Genomic DNA, 25067 nt, shown 5'->3' with positions numbered 1-25067 from the left:
CACATATCATAACCCCCACCCACAGTTTTCTAAATTCCCTTATACCACATTCTACTGATCTCTGGGCTTTTCTTGACAATTAAATGACTTAACCATGGGCACAAAGTCTATCATGATTTTCCAGTACTAACAGTCTCATTTCAGCTCTGTTTTCACATGGCTCCATAATGGACTTGAACAGGACAACATGATCCCTCAGGTTTCTTAGCCATAAGCTCATGCAATAGGATCCCTTCATGAAATTCTACTTTTTCTGCCACACGACCATGAGTCATTGTGGTCTAGGGTTGTATGATGCTGTTCAGTTGCTCATTCGTGTCCAACTCTTTGCGACCCCGTGGACTGCAGCACACCACACTTCCTTGTCCTTCACTATCTCCCAGAGTTTGCTCAAACTCATTTCCATTGACACCATCCGACCATCTCATCTTCTGTCGTCCCTTCTCCTCCTGCCTTCAATCTTTCCCAACATCCCAACAAGGTCTTTTCCAATAGGTTGGCTCTTCACATCAGGAGGCCAAAATATTGGAGTTTGAGCTTCAATATCAGTCCTTCCAAAGAATATTCAGAGTTGATTTCCTTTAGGATTGACTGGTTTGCTCTCCTTGGTGTCCAAGGGGCTCTCATGTGTCTTGTCCAGCACCACAGTTCAAAAGCCTCAGTTCTTCAGTGCTCAGCCTTCTTTATGGTCCAACTCTGACATCCATACATGACCACTGGAAAAACCATAACTTTGAGTATAGGGACCTTTGTCAGCAAAGTGATGTCTCTGCTTTTTGATACACTGTCTAGGTTTGGTATAGTTTTCTTCCCATGAGCAAGCATCTTTTATTTCATGACTGCAGTCTCAGTCCTCAAGAAAATAGTCTTTCTTAGAGCCCAAGAAAATAGTCTGTCACGGTTTTCATTTTTTCCCCCATCTATTTCCTTGAAGTGATGGGATCGAATGCTATGATCTTAGGTTTTTGAATGTGGAGTTTGAAGCCAACTTTTTCACTCTCCTCTTTCACTTTCATCAAGAGGATCTTTAGTTCATCTTTGCTTTCTGCCCTAAGGGTGGTGTCATCTTCATGCTTGAGGTTATTGATGTTTCTCCCGGCAATCTTGATTCCAACTTGTGCTTCATCCAGCCCAGCATTTTGCATGATGTACTCTGCATATAATTTAAGTATGCGGGGTAACAATATACTGCCTTTACTTACTCCTTTCCCTGTTTTGAACCAGTTCATTTTTCCATGTCCAGTTCTTAGTGTTGCTTGTTGTTCTGCTGCTTTCGGTCTACTAGAAACCAAATTCGTCTCCTCTCATTATCTTCAAAATTCTCTCAATATCTGGACTGTATCCATTTAGAAGCTTTTCCACTAGTACCCCCCAAATATCTTGTGCTAATTTACACTACAGCCGTTAATTCAGTTAACTCTATCAGGCCCTTTTTTGAAATGACATTTGGTGTGTTTTCAGACTTTCTTAGTACACCCAGGGAATGAAGCTCCATCAATCATTCATTCCAGCACTCAATCATTGGCTATTTTTCCCTAAATAAATGATGGATGACATAAATTCCCTAAATAAATAAATGATGGATGACATAGAATCCATTCATAATTTATTAGTATAATTTGAACCACAGTATAATAATAATAAATAAACCATACCTTTACTTGATATATTAATAATAATAAGTAAGTAAGCATAATAATCATAAGTAAATAACACTTCAGCTAATAATTTGCACTCTGCTTTCCAGGGAAAGCTTGAGTCCTGGGCTATGCAGACATCCATGCACACCAGTACTGTGTGACATTAAATATTTCCCAGCCTCCCTGAAGACCAGTTTATTTACATAGTTGTAATTAGAGATAAAAACTATACCTGCCTCAAAATTTTGCTATCAAAACAACAAAATGCCTAATATAAGGCACATTACATGATCGGTCCTATGGAAATATGAGGCTTCCCTGGTGGCTCAGATGGTAAAGCGTCTGTCTACAATGCGGGAGACCAGGGTTCGATCCCTGGGTTGGGAAGATCCCCTGGACAAGGAAATGGCAATCCACTCCGGGACTATTGCCTGGAAAATCCCATGGACAGAGGAGCCTGGTAGGCTACAGCCCATGGGGTCGCAAAGAGTCGGACACGACTGAGCGACTTAAAAAAAAAAAAAAAACCTGATAAGGGGTTAATTTCCAAAATATATAAGAAACTTATACAACATAATAGCAAAAAGGTTAGGAGCCTTTATTTCAAATATGCAAGGGACTTGAATAGAGCTCTGTTTGCAGAAGACATATTGAAAAGGAGTCTAATATCACTACTGATCATCCAGGATATGAAAATCAAACACACAATGACATATCACTTCACACCTGTTAGAATGATTGTAATCAGAAAAACAAGAAATCCTAGTCAAAGTTGGTGAGTTTGTGTAGAAAATAAGGAGACTTTTACCTGTTAGTGCAATGGTAAATGGTTCAACCATGATGAAAAATATGAAGGTTACTCAAAAGTTAAAAAATAGAAACCAGAACTACCATATGTATTCCCCATCCACATTAGTATATTTAACCAAGTTAATTTAAATCAGGGTCACCAAGACATATTAGCACTTTCAAGTTCACTGCAGCAGTACCCACAATAGCCAAGACGTGTTAACATCCTAAATGTCCATCAACAGATGAATGGATAAATAAACTGTAGTATATACATACAGTGGATTATTATTTGTCCTTAAAAAGAAGGAAATCCTGTCATGAGACAACATGGATCAACCTGGAAGACATTATGCCAAGAGAAGTAAGCCAGACCCAGGAGGACAAATGCTGCATGAATCCCCTTATATGAGGTATTGAAACAGTCAAACTCGTGGAAGTAAAAGGGCACATGGGCACATGCCCTGAGTAAACTGTGCTTCAAAAGGCAAATGTACCCCAGTGTTCATTGCATACCGCCGCTATGGAGAACGGCATGGAGATCCTTAAAAAATCAGGAATAAAACTACAATATGGCCCAGCAATCCCTGGGGATACTTCTCTGGGCATATGCCCTGAGAAAATTGTAATTCAAAAAGGCACATGTACTCCAGTGTTCATTGCATCACTGGTTCCAATAGCCTGGACATGCAAGCAACCTAGATGTCAGTCAACGAATGAATGGGTAAAGAAATTGTTGTACATAAATACAATGGAATGTCACTCAGCCATAGAAAGGAGCAGATAGGAGTTCAGTTTAACTGAGGTGGACAAATCTAAAGCCCGTTATACAGAGTGAATCAGACAGAAAGAGAAAAACAAATATCACATTTTAACACATATATATGAAATCTAGAAAAATGGTGCTAATGAAATTATTTGCAGAGCAGGAATAGAAATGCAGATGTAGAGTACAGGGCTTCCAAACACAGAAAGAGAAAGAGAGGGTGGGATGAATTGCGAGCGTAGCATTGAAATATATGCATTGCCATGTGTAAAAGAGATGGCTAAAGGAAGGTTGCTGAATAGTACAGGGAGCTCAGCCTTGTGCTCTGTGATGATCCAGAAGGATGGGATGGGGGGCCATGGGGTAAAAGTGAGGCTCAAGGTAGAGGGGCTATATGTGTACTTAAAGCTGATCCACATCATTGTAGGCAGAGAGCAACACAACATTGTGGAGCAGTTATCCTCCAATTAAAAATAAATTTCAAAAGAAGGAATGTGAGCTCTAAAAGACAGCAAAACTAATACGAATTATGAATAACTGCTCACAATAACTAATTAATGTGAACCGTGCCCCCAAATGTGATTAAAATAGGATTATTATTTAGTGTGAGGGCCCCCTCCCTAAGACCCTTGCCCAGCTCTCCTCTGTCTTCAAGCTGACATCACTACTAATTCAAAGGCTTCAGTCTGAAGGCAATTTCAGAATCCACACCTTCTTACTAGTAAGAAAGGTCCTCCCACTGCCTGAGGGAATATTTCATGCCTTGTGCTCTCTCCTGAAAGAAGGCAGTGTGGTGTCTGCAATATTTCTTGATTGGGTTGGTGTGCTTCAGGAAAAAAAAAAAATCAGTGACATAACCTGGGCATTTGAAAAGGTAGGAACTTTTTTAGATTGAGCCCTGGTCCTGATCGCTGTCTCAGTATCTCAGAGAACCAAAATGAGGACAGATGTTCCTCTGAGATTCCACAGTGGAGTAACCAAGATCACTGTTAGGAAACAGACATCCTTCAGGGATCTCAGAAGGAACAGGGATGTCTTGGGATGGGTCAGTTATTTTCCACTACATTTTTTTTTTTCATGTTGAAGTGTTAGGAACTAGGTGGGGCCTGCTGGAGCAAGAGAATGATCTAAGGAACATGTGACTTAGAACAATTCTACCAACATAATTTTAAACTTGCTCTTCTTGCCTCATGAATTAATAATGGATTCCAAAGCTACTTTTTACCAATAAATTTTATGGGTTGTCACTTAGGTTTGATAAATGAAGGGGGATCAGGCTTTCTTTAAAAAAAAAAAAAAAGAGTGCTTAATGAGGTTACTGATGTGGAAAGAGGGATAATTAATTCCTGATACACAGAGAAAATGACTAAAAGACAGGTGACTCTCACTTTTTTCAAATAATGAATCATTGAAGCATCTGTAGCAAATTAAATCTCTGAAAACCATGTAACAGCTACATGAGAGTTTGCTAGATTTTACTTAGAAACCAGTAAAAGTGGTTATCTAGGAGAGAAGTTGACTGTCTGGGGGATGAGTAGAAGAGAAACCAAATAAGACATGAGGCAAAGAAGACATCATCTGTACATATACATGCTCGAAGGGGAAGGAGCAATGCCAAGGGAAAATATTTTTTGAACCTACAGTTTTACATGGAGCCAAACTATTCATCAAATGTGAATAAAGTAAAATCCATTTGTTCCTTTTCCAGGAAATCTTCCCAACCCAGAGATCAAGCCAAGGTCGAACCTCTTTCTACATATTAGCCTCCTGAAAACAATTAAATTCTCTCAGCCTCAGTTTCCCTATTTGTAAAAAAGTGGAAAAGAACATATTCAACTCAGTGTACTCATAAAAATTAACTTATTCACAAATGTTTCCTAATTATTAACACATGCCCTGTAGTATCTTACATGCTGTTAACTGTTAACATGAGTATGGTGACCAAAGTCCTTGTCTGTGTAAATTCTTGAGTGAATTTCACACAGACATGCATACACAATTCAGCTTGTTATTCTTCCAACCTGTGGTTTCCCATGATGTACTCTGCATATACATTAAATATGTAGGATAACAATAATACTCCCTCATCATACTCCTTTCCCAATTTTGAACCAGTCAACTGTTTCATGTCCAGTTCTGACTGTTGCTCTTAACCTGCATGCAGTGTGTCAGGAGACAGGTAAGGTGGTCTGGTACTCCACCTCATTAAGAATTTTCTGTAGTTTGTTGTGATCCACACAATCAAAGGTTTTGGCATAGTGAGGGAAGCAGAAGTACATATTTTTCTGGAATTCCCTTGATTTCTCCACGATCCAGTGATGGTTGGCAGTTTGATCTCTGGTTCCTCTGCCTTTTTAAAACACAGATTGTACATCTGGAAGTTCTGGGTTCACATATTGCTGAAGCCTAGGTTGAAGGATTTTAAACCTAACCTGCTCGCACGTGAAATGAGAGTAATTGTAACATAGTATAAACATGATTCGGCATCACCCTTCTTTGTGGTTGGAATGAATGATGACCTTTCCCTGTGCTGTGGCCACTGCTGATGTTTCCAAATTTACTGACATATTAGGACAGTGTTTTAACAGCACTATCTTTTAGGATTGGGTCACCACCACTATCTTCGTTTGTAATAATGCTTCCTAGGGCCCACTTGACTTCACACCCCAGAAGGTCCAACTCTGAGTGAGTGATCACACCATCGTGGTTATAAGGACTGAACTGTTAACCCATGGAATCTGATACTATCTTCAAATAAAGAGTATCAGAATTAAGTTGAATTGTAGAATATCCACCTAGTGGTCAAGAATTGTTCAGTGGTTTGTGGAACCCTCTCCATACTTCTTATAGAGGAATTTGGTGCACAGTTTTTATCTTTTTTTTTTTTTTCTTATTAATACAGTATTTATTTGTCTTCTTTCTGTCAAGCCCTGAGCCACCCACTTTCCCCAGACTGCCTGGGGAGGTACAGGAAAAGGAACACCCAGGGCAGAGGAGACACGGGAAAAAGAACTATGGGAGGTGGATACGGCTCCCTCACATGGCGAAGAGGAGGAGAAAGGCTGCCAGCAGGCAAAAGAGCCCCATGGCCTCCGGGAGGGCAAAGCCCAAGATGGCCTAGGAGAAGAGCAGCTGCTTCAGAGAAGGGCTCCTGTCATAGCCAATGATGAGTCTCCCAAACACAGTCCCCATTCCAGCTCCGAAGCCAGCCACCCCTACTGTGGGAGCCCCAGCTCCAAAGAACTTGGCTGCTGGGTCTATGTCCCTTGAAATGGCACTGGTGTGGAAGCTGTGGCTAGAAGTAAGTGAGGTGGTCAGGGGACGAGGGGCTGCCAAGCTGCTGTGGCTCTCATCTCTCAGAGTCTCCCGTCGTCTTAGCACCACTGCAGACAGTGATCGGCTCAGTAGTGTAGAGGTTCCCCTGATCAAGGAGGGGGTTGAGACGAACTTGGCGCAAGTGGATCCCTTATGATTATACACTGGAGAGGATGAATAGATTCAAGGGATGAGATATGATAGACAGAGTGCCTGAGTAACTATGGACAGAAGTTTGTAACACTATATAGGAGGTAGTGACCAAAACCATTCCAAAGAAAAAGAAATGCAAGAAGCAAAGTGGTTGTCTGAGGAGGCTTTACAAATAGGTGAGGAAATATGAGAAGAGTAAGGCAAGGGAGAAAAGGAAAGCAGAGTTCCAGAGAAGAGCAAGGGGAGATAAGAAAGCCTTTTAAAATGAAGAGTGCAAAGTAATAGAGGAAAACAATAGAATGGGAAAGAATAGAGATGTCTTCAAGATAATTGGAGATATCCAGGGGACTATTCATGCAAGGATGGGCAGGATAAAGGGCAGAAACAATAAGGCCCTAACAGAAGCAGAAGAGATTAAGAAAAAGTGACAAGAATATACATAAAAAGTATACAAAAAAAAAAAAAGGAGTCTTAATGATGCAAATAACCACGATGGTGTGATCACTCACTCAGAGTTGGACCTTCTGGGGTGTGAAGTCAAGTGGGCCCTAGGAAGCATTATTACAAACGAGATAGTGGTGGTGACCCAATCCTAAAAGATAGTGCTGTTAAAACACTGTCCTAATATGTCAGTAAATTTGGAAACATCAGCAGTGGCCACAGCACAGGGAAAGGTCATCATTCATTCCAACCACAAAGAAGGGTGATGCCGAATCATGTTTATACTATGTTACAGTTACTCTCATTTCACGTGTGAGCAGGTTAGGTTTAAAATCCTTCAACCTAGGCTTCAGCAATATGTGAACCCAGAACTTCCAGATGTACAATCTATGTTTTAAAAAGGCAGAGGAACCAGAGATCAAACTGCCAACCATCACTGGATCGTGGAGAAATCAAGGGAATTCCAGAAAAATATGTACTTCTGCTTCCCTCACTATGCCAAAACCTTTGATTGTGTGGATCACAACAAACTGCAGAAACTTCTCAATGAGGCAGGAGTACCAGACCACCTTACCTGTCTCCTGACACACTGCATGCAGGTTAAGAGCAACAGTCAGAACTGGACATGAAACAGCTGACTGGTTCAAAATTGGGAAAGGAGTATGACGAGGGAGTATTATTGTTATCCTACATATTTAATGTATATACAGAGTACATCATGGGAAACCACAGGTTGGAAGAATAACAAGCTGGATTGTGTATGCATGTCTGTGTGAAATTCACTCAAGAATTTACACAGACAAGGACTTTGGTCACCATACTCATGTTAACAGTTAACAGCATGTAAGATACCACAGGGCATGTGTTAATAATTAGGAAACATTTGTGAATAAGTTAATTTTTATGAGTACACTGAGTTGAATATGTTCTTTTCCACTTTTTTACAAATAGGGAAACTGAGGCTGAGAGAATTTAATTGTTTTCAGGAGGCTAATATGTAGAAAGAGGTTCGACCTTGGCTTGATCTCTGGGTTGGGAAGATTTCCTGGAAAAGGAACAAATGGATTTTACTTTATTCACATTTGATGAATAGTTTGGCTCCATGTAAAACTGTAGGTTCAAAAAATATTTTCCCTTGGCATTGCTCCTTCCCCTTCGAGCATGTATATGTACAGATGATGTCTTCTTTGCCTCATGTCTTATTTGGTTTCTCTTCTACTCATCCCCCAGACAGTCAACTTCTCTCCTAGATAACCACTTTTACTGGTTTCTAAGTAAAATCTAGCAAACTCTCATGTAGCTGTTACATGGTTTTCAGAGATTTAATTTGCTACAGATGCTTCAATGATTCATTATTTGAAAAAAGTGAGAGTCACCTGTCTTTTAGTCATTTTCTCTGTGTATCAGGAATTAATTATCCCTCTTTCCACATCAGTAACCTCATTAAGCACTCTTTTTTTTTTTTTTTAAAGAAAGCCTGATCCCCCTTCATTTATCAAACCTAAGTGACAACCCATAAAATTTATTGGTAAAAAGTAGCTTTGGAATCCATTATTAATTCATGAGGCAAGAAGAGCAAGTTTAAAATTATGTTGGTAGAATTGTTCTAAGTCACATGTTCCTTAGATCATTCTCTTGCTCCAGCAGGCCCCACCTAGTTCCTAACACTTCAACATGAAAAAAAAAATGTAGTGGAAAATAACTGACCCATCCCAAGACATCCCTGTTCCTTCTGAGATCCCTGAAGGATGTCTGTTTCCTAACAGTGATCTTGGTTACTCCACTGTGGAATCTCAGAGGAACATCTGTCCTCATTTTGGTTCTCTGAGATACTGAGACAGCGATCAGGACCAGGGCTCAATCTAAAAAAGTTCCTACCTTTTCAAATGCCCAGGTTATGTCACTGATTTTTTTTTTTTTCCTGAAGCACACCAACCCAATCAAGAAATATTGCAGACACCACACTGCCTTCTTTCAGGAGAGAGCACAAGGCATGAAATATTCCCTCAGGCAGTGGGAGGACCTTTCTTACTAGTAAGAAGGTGTGGATTCTGAAATTGCCTTCAGACTGAAGCCTTTGAATTAGTAGTGATGTCAGCTTGAAGACAGAGGAGAGCTGGGCAAGGGTCTTAGGGAGGGGGCCCTCACACTAAATAATAATCCTATTTTAATCACATTTGGGGGCACGGTTCACATTAATTAGTTATTGTGAGCAGTTATTCATAATTCGTATTAGTTTTGCTGTCTTTTAGAGCTCACATTCCTTCTTTTGAAATTTATTTTTAATTGGAGGATAACTGCTCCACAATGTTGTGTTGCTCTCTGCCTACAATGATGTGGATCAGCTTTAAGTACACATATAGCCCCTCTACCTTGAGCCTCACTTTTACCCCATGGCCCCCCATCCCATCCTTCTGGATCATCACAGAGCACAAGGCTGAGCTCCCTGTACTATTCAGCAACCTTCCTTTAGCCATCTCTTTTACACATGGCAATGCATATATTTCAATGCTACGCTCGCAATTCATCCCACCCTCTCTTTCTCTTTCTGTGTTTGGAAGCCCTGTACTCTACATCTGCATTTCTATTCCTGCTCTGCAAATAATTTCATTAGCACCATTTTTCTAGATTTCATATATATGTGTTAAAATGTGATATTTGTTTTTCTCTTTCTGTCTGATTCACTCTGTATAACGGGCTTTAGATTTGTCCACCTCAGTTAAACTGAACTCCTATCTGCTCCTTTCTATGGCTGAGTGACATTCCATTGTATTTATGTACAACAATTTCTTTACCCATTCATTCGTTGACTGACATCTAGGTTGCTTGCATGTCCAGGCTATTGGAACCAGTGATGCAATGAACACTGGAGTACATGTGCCTTTTTGAATTACAATTTTCTCAGGGCATATGCCCAGAGAAGTATCCCCAGGGATTGCTGGGCCATATTGTAGTTTTATTCCTGATTTTTTAAGGATCTCCATGCCGTTCTCCATAGCGGCGGTATGCAATGAACACTGGGGTACATTTGCCTTTTGAAGCACAGTTTACTCAGGGCATGTGCCCATGTGCCCTTTTACTTCCACGAGTTTGACTGTTTCAATACCTCATATAAGGGGATTCATGCAGCATTTGTCCTCCTGGGTCTGGCTTACTTCTCTTGGCATAATGTCTTCCAGGTTGATCCATGTTGTCTCATGACAGGATTTCCTTCTTTTTAAGGACAAATAATAATCCACTGTATGTATATACTACAGTTTATTTATCCATTCATCTGTTGATGGACATTTAGGATGTTAACACGTCTTGGCTATTGTGGGTACTGCTGCAGTGAACTTGAAAGTGCTAATATGTCTTGGTGACCCTGATTTAAATTAACTTGGTTAAATATACTAATGTGGATGGGGAATACATATGGTAGTTCTGGTTTCTATTTTTTAACTTTTGAGTAACCTTCATATTTTTCATCATGGTTGAACCATTTACCATTGCACTAACAGGTAAAAGTCTCCTTATTTTCTACACAAACTCACCAACTTTGACTAGGATTTCTTGTTTTTCTGATTACAATCATTCTAACAGGTGTGAAGTGATATGTCATTGTGTGTTTGATTTTCATATCCTGGATGATCAGTAGTGATATTAGACTCCTTTTCAATATGTCTTCTGCAAACAGAGCTCTATTCAAGTCCCTTGCATATTTGAAATAAAGGCTCCTAACCTTTTTGCTATTATGTTGTATAAGTTTCTTATATATTTTGGAAATTAACCCCTTATCAGGTTTTTTTTTTTTTTTAAGTCGCTCAGTCGTGTCCGACTCTTTGCGACCCCATGGGCTGTAGCCTACCAGGCTCCTCTGTCCATGGGATTTTCCAGGCAATAGTCCCGGAGTGGATTGCCATTTCCTTGTCCAGGGGATCTTCCCAACCCAGGGATCGAACCCTGGTCTCCCGCATTGTAGACAGACGCTTTACCATCTGAGCCACCAGGGAAGCCTCATATTTCCATAGGACCGATCATGTAATGTGCCTTATATTAGGCATTTTGTTGTTTTGATAGCAAAATTTTGAGGCAGGTATAGTTTTTATCTCTAATTACAACTATGTAAATAAACTGGTCTTCAGGGAGGTTGGGAAATATTTAATGTCACACAGTACTGGTGTGCATGGATGTCTGCATAGCCCAGGACTCAAGCTTTCCCTGGAAAGCAGAGTGCAAATTATTAGCTGAAGTGTTATTTACTTATGATTATTATGCTTACTTACTTATTATTATTAATATATCAAGTAAAGGTATGGTTTATTTATTATTATTATACTGTGGTTCAAATTATACTAATAAATTATGAATGGATTCTATGTCATCCATCATTTATTTATTTAGGGAATTTATGTCATCCATCATTTATTTAGGGAAAAATAGCCAATGATTGAATGCTGGAATGAATGATTGATGGAGCTTCATTCCCTGGGTGTACTAAGAAAGTCTGAAAACACACCAAATGTCATTTCAAAAAAGGGCCTGATAGAGTTAACTGAATTAACGGCTGTAGTGTAAATTAGCACAAGATATTTGGGGGGTACTAGTGGAAAAGCTTCTAAATGGATACAGTCCAGATATTGAGACAATTTTGAAGATAATGAGAGGAGACGAATTTGGTTTCTAGTAGACCGAAAGCAGCAGAACAACAAGCAACACTAAGAACTGGACATGGAAAAATGAACTGGTTCAAAACAGGGAAAGGAGTAAGTAAAGGCAGTATATTGTCACCCCGCATACTTAAATTATATGCAGAGTACATCATGCAAAATGCTGGGCTGGATGAAGCACAAGTTGGAATCAAGATTGCCGGGAGAAACATCAATAACCTCAAGCATGAAGATGACACCACCCTTAGGGCAGAAAGCAAAGATGAACTAAAGATCCTCTTGATGAAAGTGAAAGAGGAGAGTGAAAAAGTTGGCTTCAAACTCCACATTCAAAAACCTAAGATCATAGCATTCGATCCCATCACTTCAAGGAAATAGATGGGGGAAAAAATGAAAACCGTGACAGACTATTTTCTTGGGCTCTAAGAAAGACTATTTTCTTGAGGACTGAGACTGCAGTCATGAAATAAAAGATGCTTGCTCATGGGAAGAAAACTATACCAAACCTAGACAGTGTATCAAAAAGCAGAGACATCACTTTGCTGACAAAGGTCCCTATACTCAAAGTTATGGTTTTTCCAGTGGTCATGTATGGATGTCAGAGTTGGACCATAAAGAAGGCTGAGCACTGAAGAACTGAGGCTTTTGAACTGTGGTGCTGGACAAGACACATGAGAGCCCCTTGGACACCAAGGAGAGCAAACCAGTCAATCCTAAAGGAAATCAACTCTGAATATTCTTTGGAAGGACTGATATTGAAGCTCAAACTCCAATATTTTGGCCTCCTGATGTGAAGAGCCAACCTATTGGAAAAGACCTTGTTGGGATGTTGGGAAAGATTGAAGGCAGGAGGAGAAGGGACGACAGAAGATGAGATGGTCGGATGGTGTCAATGGAAATGAGTTTGAGCAAACTCTGGGAGATAGTGAAGGACAAGGAAGTGTGGTGTGCTGCAGTCCACGGGGTCGCAAAGAGTTGGACACGAATGAGCAACTGAACAGCATCATACAACCCTAGACCACAATGACTCATGGTCGTGTGGCAGAAAAAGTAGAATTTCATGAAGGGATCCTATTGCATGAGCTTATGGCTAAGAAACCTGAGGGATCATGTTGTCCTGTTCAAGTCCATTATGGAGCCATGTGAAAACAGAGCTGAAATGAGACTGTTAGTACTGGAAAATCATGATAGACTTTGTGGCCATGGTTAAGTCATTTAATTGTCAAGAAAAGCCCAGAGATCAGTAGAATGTGGTATAAGGGGAATTTAGAAAACTGTGGGTGGGGGTTATGATATGTGTGTTTAGTAAACCCTAGTCATGACCATTGAGGGAGACAAAGCTGGGTGCTGAAGCTGAAATGGAATGGGGTAGTAAGTTTTCCATACCAGATGCGTAGGGAGCTGGGGAATGTGGCAAGCACAATCTTAACCATGGAGGAGCAGTACCATTGTCAAGGAATTCCTCATATTTCCTAACTGGTGCATGCTACTGGCACTGGGGCTTTGAGACAATGTATTGAGTGACTCACTCTGCACTGCCTCAGTGAAGGGTGAGGAAGTCCATGGCAATGGAGCTTTGTGATATCAGCGTGAGTGTGACAATTTGTTTTTGAGATTGCAAGCACATGGTATTTGGGGTGGGAAACAAGTGCATCATGCCAGATCTGGGATATTCCCTCTGGGTGGAGCTGCCTGGTCCTTATAAAAGGAGTCTCTACCACCGTGCTGCTATCTTTGTGCTACTCAGTCATAGGTCTTCTTTGGAGCCTCTGGTGAGTACAATTTTAGAGGTTTTTAGCACTCGTGTGGTAGGGTATAGTCTTAGGGTAGAAGTGCCTGTATTTTAACAAATTAGTGCTCTCTATGGGAATAAGAAGGTAATAAGAATTTAGGGGTAGTTTTTAGTCTTGTTCTTGACGTCTTAAATGTGCACTTAAATGAGACGAGAGGAATAGAATCAGTGGCACAATCTTAACCTAGGGAGAGTCAGGGAGATGAGATGCCGTGTTTCAGTGCACCCTGCATTCATTGCAAATGAAGCCTTCTCAGCCTGCAGTCCCACTGAGTGCTGAGTGTGGGCCTTTGTGTTTCTCCTCGGAAGCCAACAGTCAAGTCAATTAGACCAGCAACCAGGACCTCAAGGGAGAAATTAGTAAAGATGTGTTTTGAGATAAGCTACAAATTTCACATCCTGATTATTCTTCTTCAGAGTGTGCTTGTATTCACACAGCATTTGTGTAAGTAATTTTTTCTTTGGAAAGTGGTAGAAGAGGGCTCCCTAATAATGGAAGAATAGGACTTTCTGTTAAGAACAATGCTGTCTGTTTGTATTTCAGATTCCTTGAGACCCAGGAAGGATGTCTCACCATCCGCATCCGCATCCGCATCCGCATCCGCATCCGCATCCGCATCCGCATCCGCATCAGCATCACCATCAGTGCAAGGTGCCCTGCCATCCACCTCCAAAAGTATGCCCACCCAAGTGCCATGAGCCTTGCCCACCTCATCCATGCCCATCTCCACCGAGCCAGAAGAAATGCCCTCCTGGGCCACCATGCCCACCATGCGAGCAGAAGTGTCCACCCAAGTGGAAGTAACAGCACCAGATTTCATCTGGACCAAGAAACAACAAGATCCAGGCTCTCCCGTTGTCCATCCTTCGGCCATGGTGACAGATTTCATCTTTCTTAACCTCTCTCCTCAACCTACAGCTGACAGAGAAAAGGCTTGCTTCCTGAAGCTGACACAATCTTGTTGGATAAACAGCAGCAGGATCATCGCCTGATCGCTCCTTGCCATATGCCCGTCTGTAATCCGAGTTGTGATCTCTATCCTGTGAGCAATTAGTGTGTCTATTGTTTTGCTTCTCCAATAAAGCCTGTGTCCTAGTTGAGTGCACATTTCTTCTTATGTTTTTCTTTTGCACTTTGTGTTTTTAACGTCTCCTGTCAACTACAAGTATTCTTCTGTGTGTTCCTTTTACTCCCATTGGATTTTCGGAGTTAGACTTTTCCTTCATTGAGTTCAGCTTTGCCTGAAATGTGTCTTTTAGATTGGATCCATCAAGGAATTCTTTCACTGGTTTCAAACGTGTCTATCTCTCTACCTTGTAGGACCCTGAAAAGAACTGAATTCTCTCAGCCTCAGTTTCCTTACTTGAGAAAATGAGGAGAGAATGTATTCAACTCAGTGTACTCATAGAAATTAATATAGACACAATGTTTCCTAATTATTGATACATGCCAGGCCATCTCTTATATGCCAGGCGCACGATAATGGTGACCAACATTCTTGTCCATCTAAATTCTTGAGGGAATTTTACACACACACCCACACACACACACATATGCAGAAGACAAATAATAGTCCTGCATGTGTATGTGAGAGAAAATTTGGAGAAAAGCTCTTCCAAAGTCGCATTTTGGGCAATAACCTGAGTGAAGAAATGAGTGAGCTTTGAGTGTATCTGGGATACATTGTACCATGAGAGGTGTGGGCAAGTGCTAAGGCAGAGGAAATTAACCACAGAAAGGACAGTGATCAAGGAGACACTGCCTCCCAACTCCAATACTTTGGCCACCTCATGCGAAGAGTTGACTCATTGGAAAAGACCCTGATACTCTGAGGGATTGGGGGTAGGAGGAGAAGGGGATGACAGAGGGTGAGATGACTGGATGGCATCACCGACTTGATGGACATGAGTTTGTGTGAACTCCGGGAGTTGGTGATGGACAGGGAGGCCTGGCGTGCTGTGATTCATGGGTTCGCAAAGTGTAGGACACGACTGAGCGACTGAACTGAACTGAATTGAAGTGAAGCCTTCTGTGGGGGACTTTGACTGCCCTGGGTATGCAGACATCTATAGGCACTGGTACTTTGTGACATTAAATGTTTCCCAACCGCTCTGAAGATCAGCTTCCTAACACTGCTGTAAATTAAGGACAAAAGCTATATTGGCCTCAAAATTTTGCTATGAGAACAACAAAATGTCTAATATAATGCACATATCATAGTCTGTTACCAAGCCCAAGCTTGCTTCGCTCGCTGCAGTGAATCTGAGATGAGGTGTCTAGACTAGGAAAAGGAAAAAATGAAATGAAAAATTTCATTTTTCACCCAGGAATCAAACCCAAGTCTCCTGCATTGCAGCCCGATTCTTTACCAACTGAGCTATGAGGGAAGCCCACCTAGACCAGAAAGGGACTTTGTTTGGGAACCCGCTGGCTGAGACAATGAGAACCTAATACCTCAAAATAATCATCTTGCTGGGGCCTGGTTGCCAGGTTCTTTTATGAGTCAGAAATGGAGTGCGAATAAGGAAACAAAGTAAAAAACTACTCAATTGCAAATTGAGTACAAAATTACAAAATTGCAAATTTCCCCTAGTATGGCAAGCCTCATGCGGAGGAACGTGTTACATTTGCTTCCTTACAGTCCCTCACAGGTGGGCAGCTCAGGTTATCTCCCAAAGGCAGTCCATTATGCACACTTACAATAGCAAAAGTGGCAAGATGAGGGTTAAAATCACAGAAGCGGATCCAGCACAGATTCAAAATCAACTCTTCCTGGTTACAAGGCTTAAGGTAATATGAGCCCCATATATATGATAAGGGGTTAATTTCCAAAGTATGTAAGAAGCTCCTACAACATAATAGAAAAAAATTTAACAACCTTAATTTTAAATAGGTAAGGGACTTGAATAGAGCTTTCTTTAAAGAAGACATATATATGTATATCCACAGGGACATGAAAAGGAATTTAATATCACTACTAATCACCAGGGAAATGCAAATCAAAACCACAATGATGTATCACTTCACACCTGAAGAATGACTAAAGAAGAAATTCATAGGGCCTGGACTCCATCTTAGGCCTGTTTGTGCTGATCATGCTCAGCCACCTTTCCAATGGATTTTGAACTCCGTGTTTAGTGCCTATGAAAACAACAACAGAAGGGTAAGACCCCCTCCACACAGGGGAACCTTGAAGATCATATCTAGGTTACTCATCACCTAAGAGCAAACATACACTAATCATCCCTTCCTCCTAACAGGCTATAAATTTTTTTTATCTACCGGAGTGTAACCTCGGGTTTATTGATTATTGGCTAACTGTTTGAGCACATGAGCACATAGCATGTGAATGATGGGGTTATTGGGATTGTATTTTCCTTGGTTTACCTAAGTCTCAAGGATTTTGGAGTGCTGGGTTCAGACACGAACACACGGGGTATAAAAGATTTTCACAAATGCTGGTCGGGGTCCTTGACTAAGAGGAGACTCTGCCTTGGGCCCGCCGGTGCAATAAACTGCACTCCACTATCTGCATTGTCCTTCTGAGTGAGTTTGTTTCCCGGAACGTGTGGCTACAACATGACTATAATCAAAAAAGCAATATAGCAAATGTTGGTGAGATTATGGAGGGAAAAAGCACCCTTGTACCTGGCAGTGGGAAGGCAAAATGGTGTAACCATTATAAAGAATATGAAGGTCACTCAAAAAGTTAAAAATAGAAAAAACAGAACTATCATAGGTTTTACCCATTCTACACCTACATTATTTACCCAAAATATTTTAAGTCAAAGACTCAAAAACATATTAGCACTCCCAAGTTCACTGCAGCAGTACTCACAGTAGCCAAAGTGTGGTAACAAACTAAATGTCCATCAACAGATGAATGGATAAGTAAACTGTAGTATATACATACAAAGGATTATTATTCCTTCTTAAAAAGAAGGAAATCCTGTCCTAGGACACAACATGAACTCACCTGGAAGACATTATGCCAAGAGAAATAAGCCAGAAACAGACGGACAAGTACCACATGAATCCCCTTATATGAGGTATCGAAAAGAGTCAAGCTCATGGAATAAAGAATAGAATAGTAGTTGCCAGGAACTGGGGGAGGGAGGGCATGGAGTAAAAGAGTATTGCTAATCAATGGGTATTGTGAAATGAAAATCTCTACTGCCAAATCAATAAACAAGAAATGTCACAGCCATCAGCGATTTCTGGCCTCCAAATGTGAATGCGGGCTCCCAAAGCTCAATCCACCAGATGCCACCACCCACCATGGTGATCCACCCGCCATGGTGATTGCTGAGGAGCTGGGGGAACACAAGGAGCAGCCATCTGCCACAGCTGCCACTGCTTAAGGTGAACAAGGAAACAGGATTTGGCCCACATAGCTGAGGTACATATGACAGCAATGAATTCAGTGAGCCCAGAGGCTTGAATCTTCCCATACATCCAATGCTAAATTCCTTAATTTGATATCTGATCTTTGATGTTCAGACTGCCTGCTCCCTTTGCTGTAAATTTGTATGCAGCCTGACTCCCACTGCCATGTTCCAAGGGGAACACTTTTCTCAGAGCTACAGAGATGCTGTCTCCTGGGCTTGGAGTCCTAAACTTTCCCCCAAATAAAATAAAAGTCTCCTTTCAGGTTGTGACTATATTTTTTAGTTGACAGTATAAAATTTCAGTCCTGAAAGGTATCTCAGTTCTAGAGATCTGCTCACACCATCAAGCCTGTGTATAACAACACTGTATTATATACTTAAAATACTGTTCAGAGAATACACCTCATGTTAGGTGTTCCTAACACAATAAAACTTAAAAAAAAAAAAAGTAAATTGATACAGCTACTATGGAGAACAGTACGGAGATTCATGTAAAAACTAGAAGCAAAACTACCAAATGGCCCAGCATATGCCCTGAGAAAACCATGATTCAAAAGGTCATGTGTACCTAGTGTTCATTGCAGCACTATTTACAATAGCCAGGACATGGAAGCAACCTAGATGTCAATCAACAGATGAGTGGATGAAGGTGTTGTGGCACATACATATAATGAAAAATAACTCAACCAATAAAAGGGAACAAATCTAAGTCAGTTGAATGGAGGTGGACAAATCTAGAGCCTTTTACACACAGTGAGGTAAGTCAGGAAGAGAAAAACAAATATTGTATATTAACACATATGTATGGAATCTAGAAAAATAGCTCTGATGGACCTCTTTCAAGGGCAGGAATAGAAATGCCGATGTAGAAAACAAACTTGTGTGCACATGAGGGAAGGAGAGGGTGGAACGAATTGAGAGAGTAGCACCGAAATACAGGCATTGCCGTGTGCAAAATAGATGACGATGGAAAGCTGTTTTATAGCTCAGGGAGTTCAGCCTCATGTTCTGTGACAACCTAGAGGGGAAGGATAGGGGGCAGTGGGGTTGACATAAGGCTCACGGTGGAGGAGATATATGTGTACTTAGAGCTGATCCACATTGTTGCATGGTAGAAACCAACAGAATACAGTAAAGCAATTATCTTCCAATTAAAAATAAAATTAAAAATGATATATGTCAGCTCTAAAGGTAGACAAACTAATAATTATGAATAACTACTCAAAATAACTGGTCAATAATGTCAAAGATGCTCCAGATCTCATAAAGAATAGCATCATGTAGACTAAGGTCTCCAAAGCTAAGACCCCTGCCCTGCTCCTCTCTTTCTTCTAGCTGTTATCACTGCTAGTTAGAAGGTCAGTTGGAAGGCACTTGAAGAATCCACATCTTTTTACTAATAACAGAGGTCTTCCTTCTCCACTGCCTGAGGGAAGATTTCAAGCATGTGCTCTTGCTTGAAAGAAGACCGTGTAGCATCTGCTCTGTTTCTATCTTGACTGGGCTGATGTAGTTCAGAAAAAGATCAGTGGCATAACCTGGGTGTTTGAAGAGGTAGGAACTTCTTTAGACTGAGTCCTGCTCCTGATCTCTTTCTCAGTCTCTCAGAGAACCAAGATGAGGACCGCTGTTCCCGCCCAGTCCTCTGAGATTGCACAATGCAGTAACGAGGATCACCATTAGGAAACAGACACCCTTCAGGAATCCTGGAAGGAACAGCAATGTCTTGGGATGAATTAGGTTCTTTCACAACATTCTTTTCATGATGAAGTCTTAGGAACTAGGTGGTACCTGCTGGAATTATCTAGGGAATTATCTAGGGAATATGTGACTTAGTTTTACCAACATAATTTTATACTTGCTTATCTTTCTCCATGAATTACTAATGGATTCCAATATATTTTTACCAATAAATTCTGTGGCTTGTCACTTATGCTTGGTAAGTTGAAGGAGGATTAGTCTTTCTTAAGAACAAGGTGCTTAATGAGGTTGCGGACTTAGAAAGAGGGATAATTAGTTCTTGATAACAGAGAAAGTGACTTAAGGACAAACGGTCCTCATTCTTTCCAAATAATGGATATTTTTTTCATATAATGGATATTTTCCATTTTACAAATGGACATTTGTACTAAACCGAATCTTTGAATCTCTCTGAAAATCGTGTAATATCTACATGAGATTTGCTAGATTTTACTTAGAAACTAGTAACAGCGGTTATCTAGGAGAGAAGCTGACTGGGGAATGAGTGAAAGAGAGGCTAAGTAAGCCATGAGGTAGAAAAGAAATCATCAGCAAATATGCATGCTCGAAGAGTTAAAGAGCAGTGCCTCTAAAATTCCAAAGGAAAATATTTTTGAACCTACAATGGTACATGTAGCCAAACTATTAGTCAATTATGAATAAAATAATATAATTTCCACAAATATATTTTCTAATAGCTTCTTGAGGTTTTGCTCCAACAAAACAAAGGTAAAAACTCAAATTGAGAAAGACTCAAAAGGCAAAAGAAAAAAAAAAAGCTATGGACATAATTGAGAGTAACAAGAGAATGAAAGCCCTAGGGTGACAAGTGTTGGGGAAACCTACAGATCAACAAGATTCTACTGAGACACTTTGTCAAGGATACCAGAAATTATATTTCCAGTTGGAAACTCTATTTAATATAAGGATGGAAAGAATGACAGGCCAGTTAATTTAAAGCTATACAGTAGTCAATACTGTGGTGGTAATTGATTATCACTCTACTCTCTGGAAAGAAAAAAAAATGTATGTGTAGACATAGCTATTCACAGCATAAAACTACACAAACTACACATTCATTACATTGAACTTTTATTTTTTTTTTTTTTTTTTATTCTTCCAATTTTATTTTATTTTTAAACTTTACATAATTGTATTAGTTTTGCCAAATATCAAAATGAATCCACCACAGGTATACATGTGTTCCCCATCCCGAACCCTCCTCCCTCCTCCCTCCCCATACCATCCCTCTGGGCCGTCCCAGTGCACCAGCCCCAAGCATCCAGCATCGTGCATCGAACCTGGACTGGCAACTCGTTTCCTACATGATATTTTACATGTTTCATTGCCATTCTCCCAAATCTTCCCACCCTCTCCCTCTCCCACAGAGTCCATAAGACTGTTCTATACATCAGTGTCTCTTTTGCTGTCTCGTACTTTTAAAAAATTTATTTATTTTTAGTTGGAGGGTCATTGCTTTACAGTGTTGTGCTGGCTTCATACAGTAACATCAATCAGTCACAGGTATACATATGTCTCCCCCTTCTTTGACCTCCCCGCCCCCTCCCACGCCGTCCCATCTCTCTAGGTTGTCACAGAGCACCAGGTTGCCTTCCTTGTGTCATACAGCAAATTCCCACTTTCTTTCTATTTTCGGTGTGGCAATGTATATTTCCATGTTCCTCTCTCTATTCATCCCATCCTCTCATTTCCCCACTGTGACAAGTCGGTTCTCTATGTCTGCATCTCTCTTGCTACCTTGCAACTAGGTTCATCCATGTCATTTTTCTAGATTCCATATATATGCATCAAGATATGATATTTCGTTTTCTCTTTCAGACTTGCTTCACTCTGTATAACAGGCTCTAGGTTCATCCACCTCACAGCATTGACTTAAATTTGTTCCTTTTAATGTTGAGTAATATTTCATTGTATACGTGTACCTCAACTTCCTTATCCATTCATCTAGTTTGCTTCCATGTCCTGACTATTGTCAATATTGCTGCAATGAATATTGGGATACATGTGTCCCTTTCAGTTATGGTTTCCTCAGAGTATATGCCCAGTAGTGGGATTGCTGGGTCATTTGATAGTTGTTATTCTCTAGTTTCTTAAGGAATCTCGATACTGTTCTCCATAATGACTGTATCAGGTTACATTCCCACCAATAGTGCAAGAAGGTTCCCATTTCCCTTTTCTCTTTGAAGGCTGAGCTCTGAAGAATTAATGCTTTTGAACTGTGGTGTTGGAGAAGACTCTTGAGAGTCCCGTGGACTCAAGGAGATCCAACCACTCAATCCCAAAGGAACTCAACCCTGAATATTCACTGGAAGGACTGATGCTGAAGCTGAAACTCCAATACTTTGGCCACCTGAGGCAAAGAGCCAACTCAATGGAAAACACCCTGATGCTAGGAAAGATTGAAGGCAGGAGGAGAAGGGGGCAACAGAAGATGAGATGGTTGGATAGCATCACCAATTCAATGCACATGAGTTTCTGCAAACTGCAGACAATACTGAAGGACTGAGAAGCCTGGCCTGCGGCAGTCCACTGAGTTGCAAAGTGTGGGACATCGCTTAATGACTGAACCACAACAATGTCAAAGAGTCTTCTTTCTATGTTTTCCTCTAAGAGTTTTAGGGTTTATGGTCTTACATTTAGATCTTTAATCCATTTTGAGTTTATCTTTGTGTATGGTGTTATCTTTGTGTATAGGCTTCCCTGGTAGCTCAGATGGTAAAGTGTCTGCCTGCAATGTGGGAGACCCAGGTTCAATCCTTGGGGTGGGAAGAAGCCCTGGAGAAGGAAATGGCAGCCCACTCCGGTACTCTGGCCTGGAAAATTCCTTGGATGGAGGAGCCTGGAAGGCTACAGTCCATGGGGTAGCAAAGAGACAGACATGATTGAACGACTTCACTTTCACTTTTCACTTTCATGCATTGGAAAACAAATGGCAACCCACTCAGTTTTCTTGCCTGGAGAATCCCAGCGATGGGGGAGCCTGGTGGGCGGCCGTCTATGGGGTCGAAAAGAGTCGAACACGACGCGACTTCATTTTGTATGGTATTGGGGAGTTTTCTAATTTCAATCTTTTACATATAGCTGGCTAGCTTTCCCAGCACCACTTATTGAAGAGACTATCTTTTCTCCTATGTATATTCTTGCCTTCTTGGTCAAACATAAGGTGTCCATAGGTATATGGGTTTATCTGGGCTTCTATCTTGTTCCTTTGGTCTATATTTCCAGCTTTGTACCAGTACCATACTGGCTTGATGACTGTAGATTTGCAACACTACACATTTTTAAATTAATCTTAGTTATTAACATTTTGAATCACTTTCTCAAGTCCAGACAATCCACCAACAATTAATCAAGTCCTGATTTGTAGTGTTGTCCAATAATTGTCCCTCATAAGCTTGAAAGAACACACAACTTGCTGTGCCAGCAGACTGTAAATCCCAAAAGAATGAGGAAAAGAGGAACAGGAAGAAGAGACAAAGAAGATAGAGGAACAGAAGAAGAGGAGGGCGAGGAGTGGGAAGAGGAGACAACTTAAGATGCCAAAGCAAAAATCTAATACAGGAAAGACGTAGGCTAATTGTGCTGCAAACTATAAGATTATCACAACTGTAATGAGAAAAGTACTGCTTCTTTAAGTGGCATAGGGGCCAAGGCATTAAATTCATAGATTTAAAAGTAACCACACTGACAAGGTATGCTCATGGGCTGAGCAGTTCATCTGATCCTCATTGTGCTTTCTGTGCGCTGACACAGTTCTAAGTGCTTTATATATATGTATAAATGTAAGGCTCCCAACTAACCTATAAAATGAGTACTATTATTATTCCCACTTTTAAAGTGAAGAAAATGAGACCTTAAAATGAGACACAGAGACCTTAAGCGAATTACCCAAGATCATACAGTTGTTAAGCAGCAGAACCATGGAGTGAACTCAGGAAGGCTGACTGTAGGATCTGTGATCTCAGAAACATGACTGTGGTCATTTCTAGTAGAGAAGGTATGGGGTATAAATTAATTAGGAAACGTGCGTCTTTTGCAGGGTTGGTATTGTTCTTTTTCTTATCTTCATGTTTCTTGACAATAAAGAGATCAATCTATAATCATCCACTTCATAGAGCAAAGGTTTATGAACTTTCTGAATGTGTTGATTATGTTCTCCTAAAATCAAACAAAATTTTATTTTTTGTTTTCTTTTTTCCTGTTTTTCTTCAAGACAAAATTGGGGAGGGAATCATGTCAATAATATTAGGCCAGAGCCCTGTTCAAGAGTACAAAGTCAACCCTCCTAAAAATAAAATCACTTCTTCTTAGTGTTGGAAGCACAACAACAGTAAAATTCTTTACGCATTTGTTACCTATAAGGTGATGGAAATTAATGGAGTCAACTTCCCTCTAATATGAGAACATGTTTAATAATAGACCTGCTTTTCATATAGTCACTCTCATGAAATACATTTTTTTGCCAAAGAATTAATATATTCCTTAGCCCTTTTAACCATTTTCAAAAAAAAATGTCTTTAAAAGATCATATGTACTTTCAGTTAAAAGAAAACAGATGTGATAGTAGAGAATTACATAGAAAGTTGAGACTCTGAACTTCAGCATAGTATGGCTAGAAAACTGTGAATGAATTATCAAAATCTCTAATACATCTTTCAGATCCAATGTCTTCAACCCCATTTGGAGACATTGCCTCTTTGATGACTGTTCTCCCTGCAGTTACTCTGCCCTGCCTCAGCACTCGCCATCTCTCACTGGTACAGTGTACCCCAGATACTCAAGGCTCACTCATCTCTTCACTCAAGTCTTTGCCCTAAAAGCCACTTTGGAAGAGCTTTTCTACACAGTTGTCTCTAACATTCCCCCTGCATCACTATTATTTGCCTTGTATGTGCACGTGTGTGTGTGTGTGTGTGTGTGTTTGTGCAAAATGCCTACAGGAGGTCTGATGGAAAAAGGACTTTGGGCAGCATCCTCATGTCCCTAGCACATAAGAGACTGCCCAGCATGTGTTAATAATGAGGAAACATTTGTGATTACATTAATTTCTATGAGTACATGGAGCTGAATAGATTCTTGCCTACTGGTTTTACAAATAAGGAACCTGAGACTGAGAGAATTCAGTTCTTTTCAGGGTCTTCAAGGTAGACAAAGATAGAAACAAATCAGAAGCCAATGAAGGAATTCTTTGATGGATCCAGTGCAAAAGACATATTTCAGACAAAGCTGAACTCAATGATGGAAAAGTCTAATTCTGATAATCCAAAGGGAAGGAAAAGGAACACTCAGAAGAATAGTTGTAGCTGACAGAAGAGAGGAAATACACTATTTGCAAAAAAAAAAAAAAGAAGAAAGAAAGAAAGAAAAATACA

At 40.4% G+C, this 25067-nt stretch overlaps 1 pseudogene; it reads right to left on the bottom strand.

The window, feature by feature from the left end:
• Positions 1-6170: 6170 nt before the first annotated feature.
• Positions 6171-14318, bottom strand: LOC112445707 (ATP synthase F(0) complex subunit C2, mitochondrial-like; annotated as a pseudogene).
• Between the last annotated feature and the right edge of the window lie 10749 nt (positions 14319-25067).

This window comes from Bos taurus, unplaced genomic scaffold (assembly GCF_002263795.3).
Source record: "Bos taurus isolate L1 Dominette 01449 registration number 42190680 breed Hereford unplaced genomic scaffold, ARS-UCD2.0 Leftover_ScbfJmS_466, whole genome shotgun sequence".
Lineage (NCBI taxonomy): Eukaryota > Metazoa > Chordata > Mammalia > Artiodactyla > Bovidae > Bos > Bos taurus.
The sequence above is the reverse complement of the archived record's forward strand: the minus strand, read 5'-3'. Positions and strand labels throughout refer to the sequence as shown.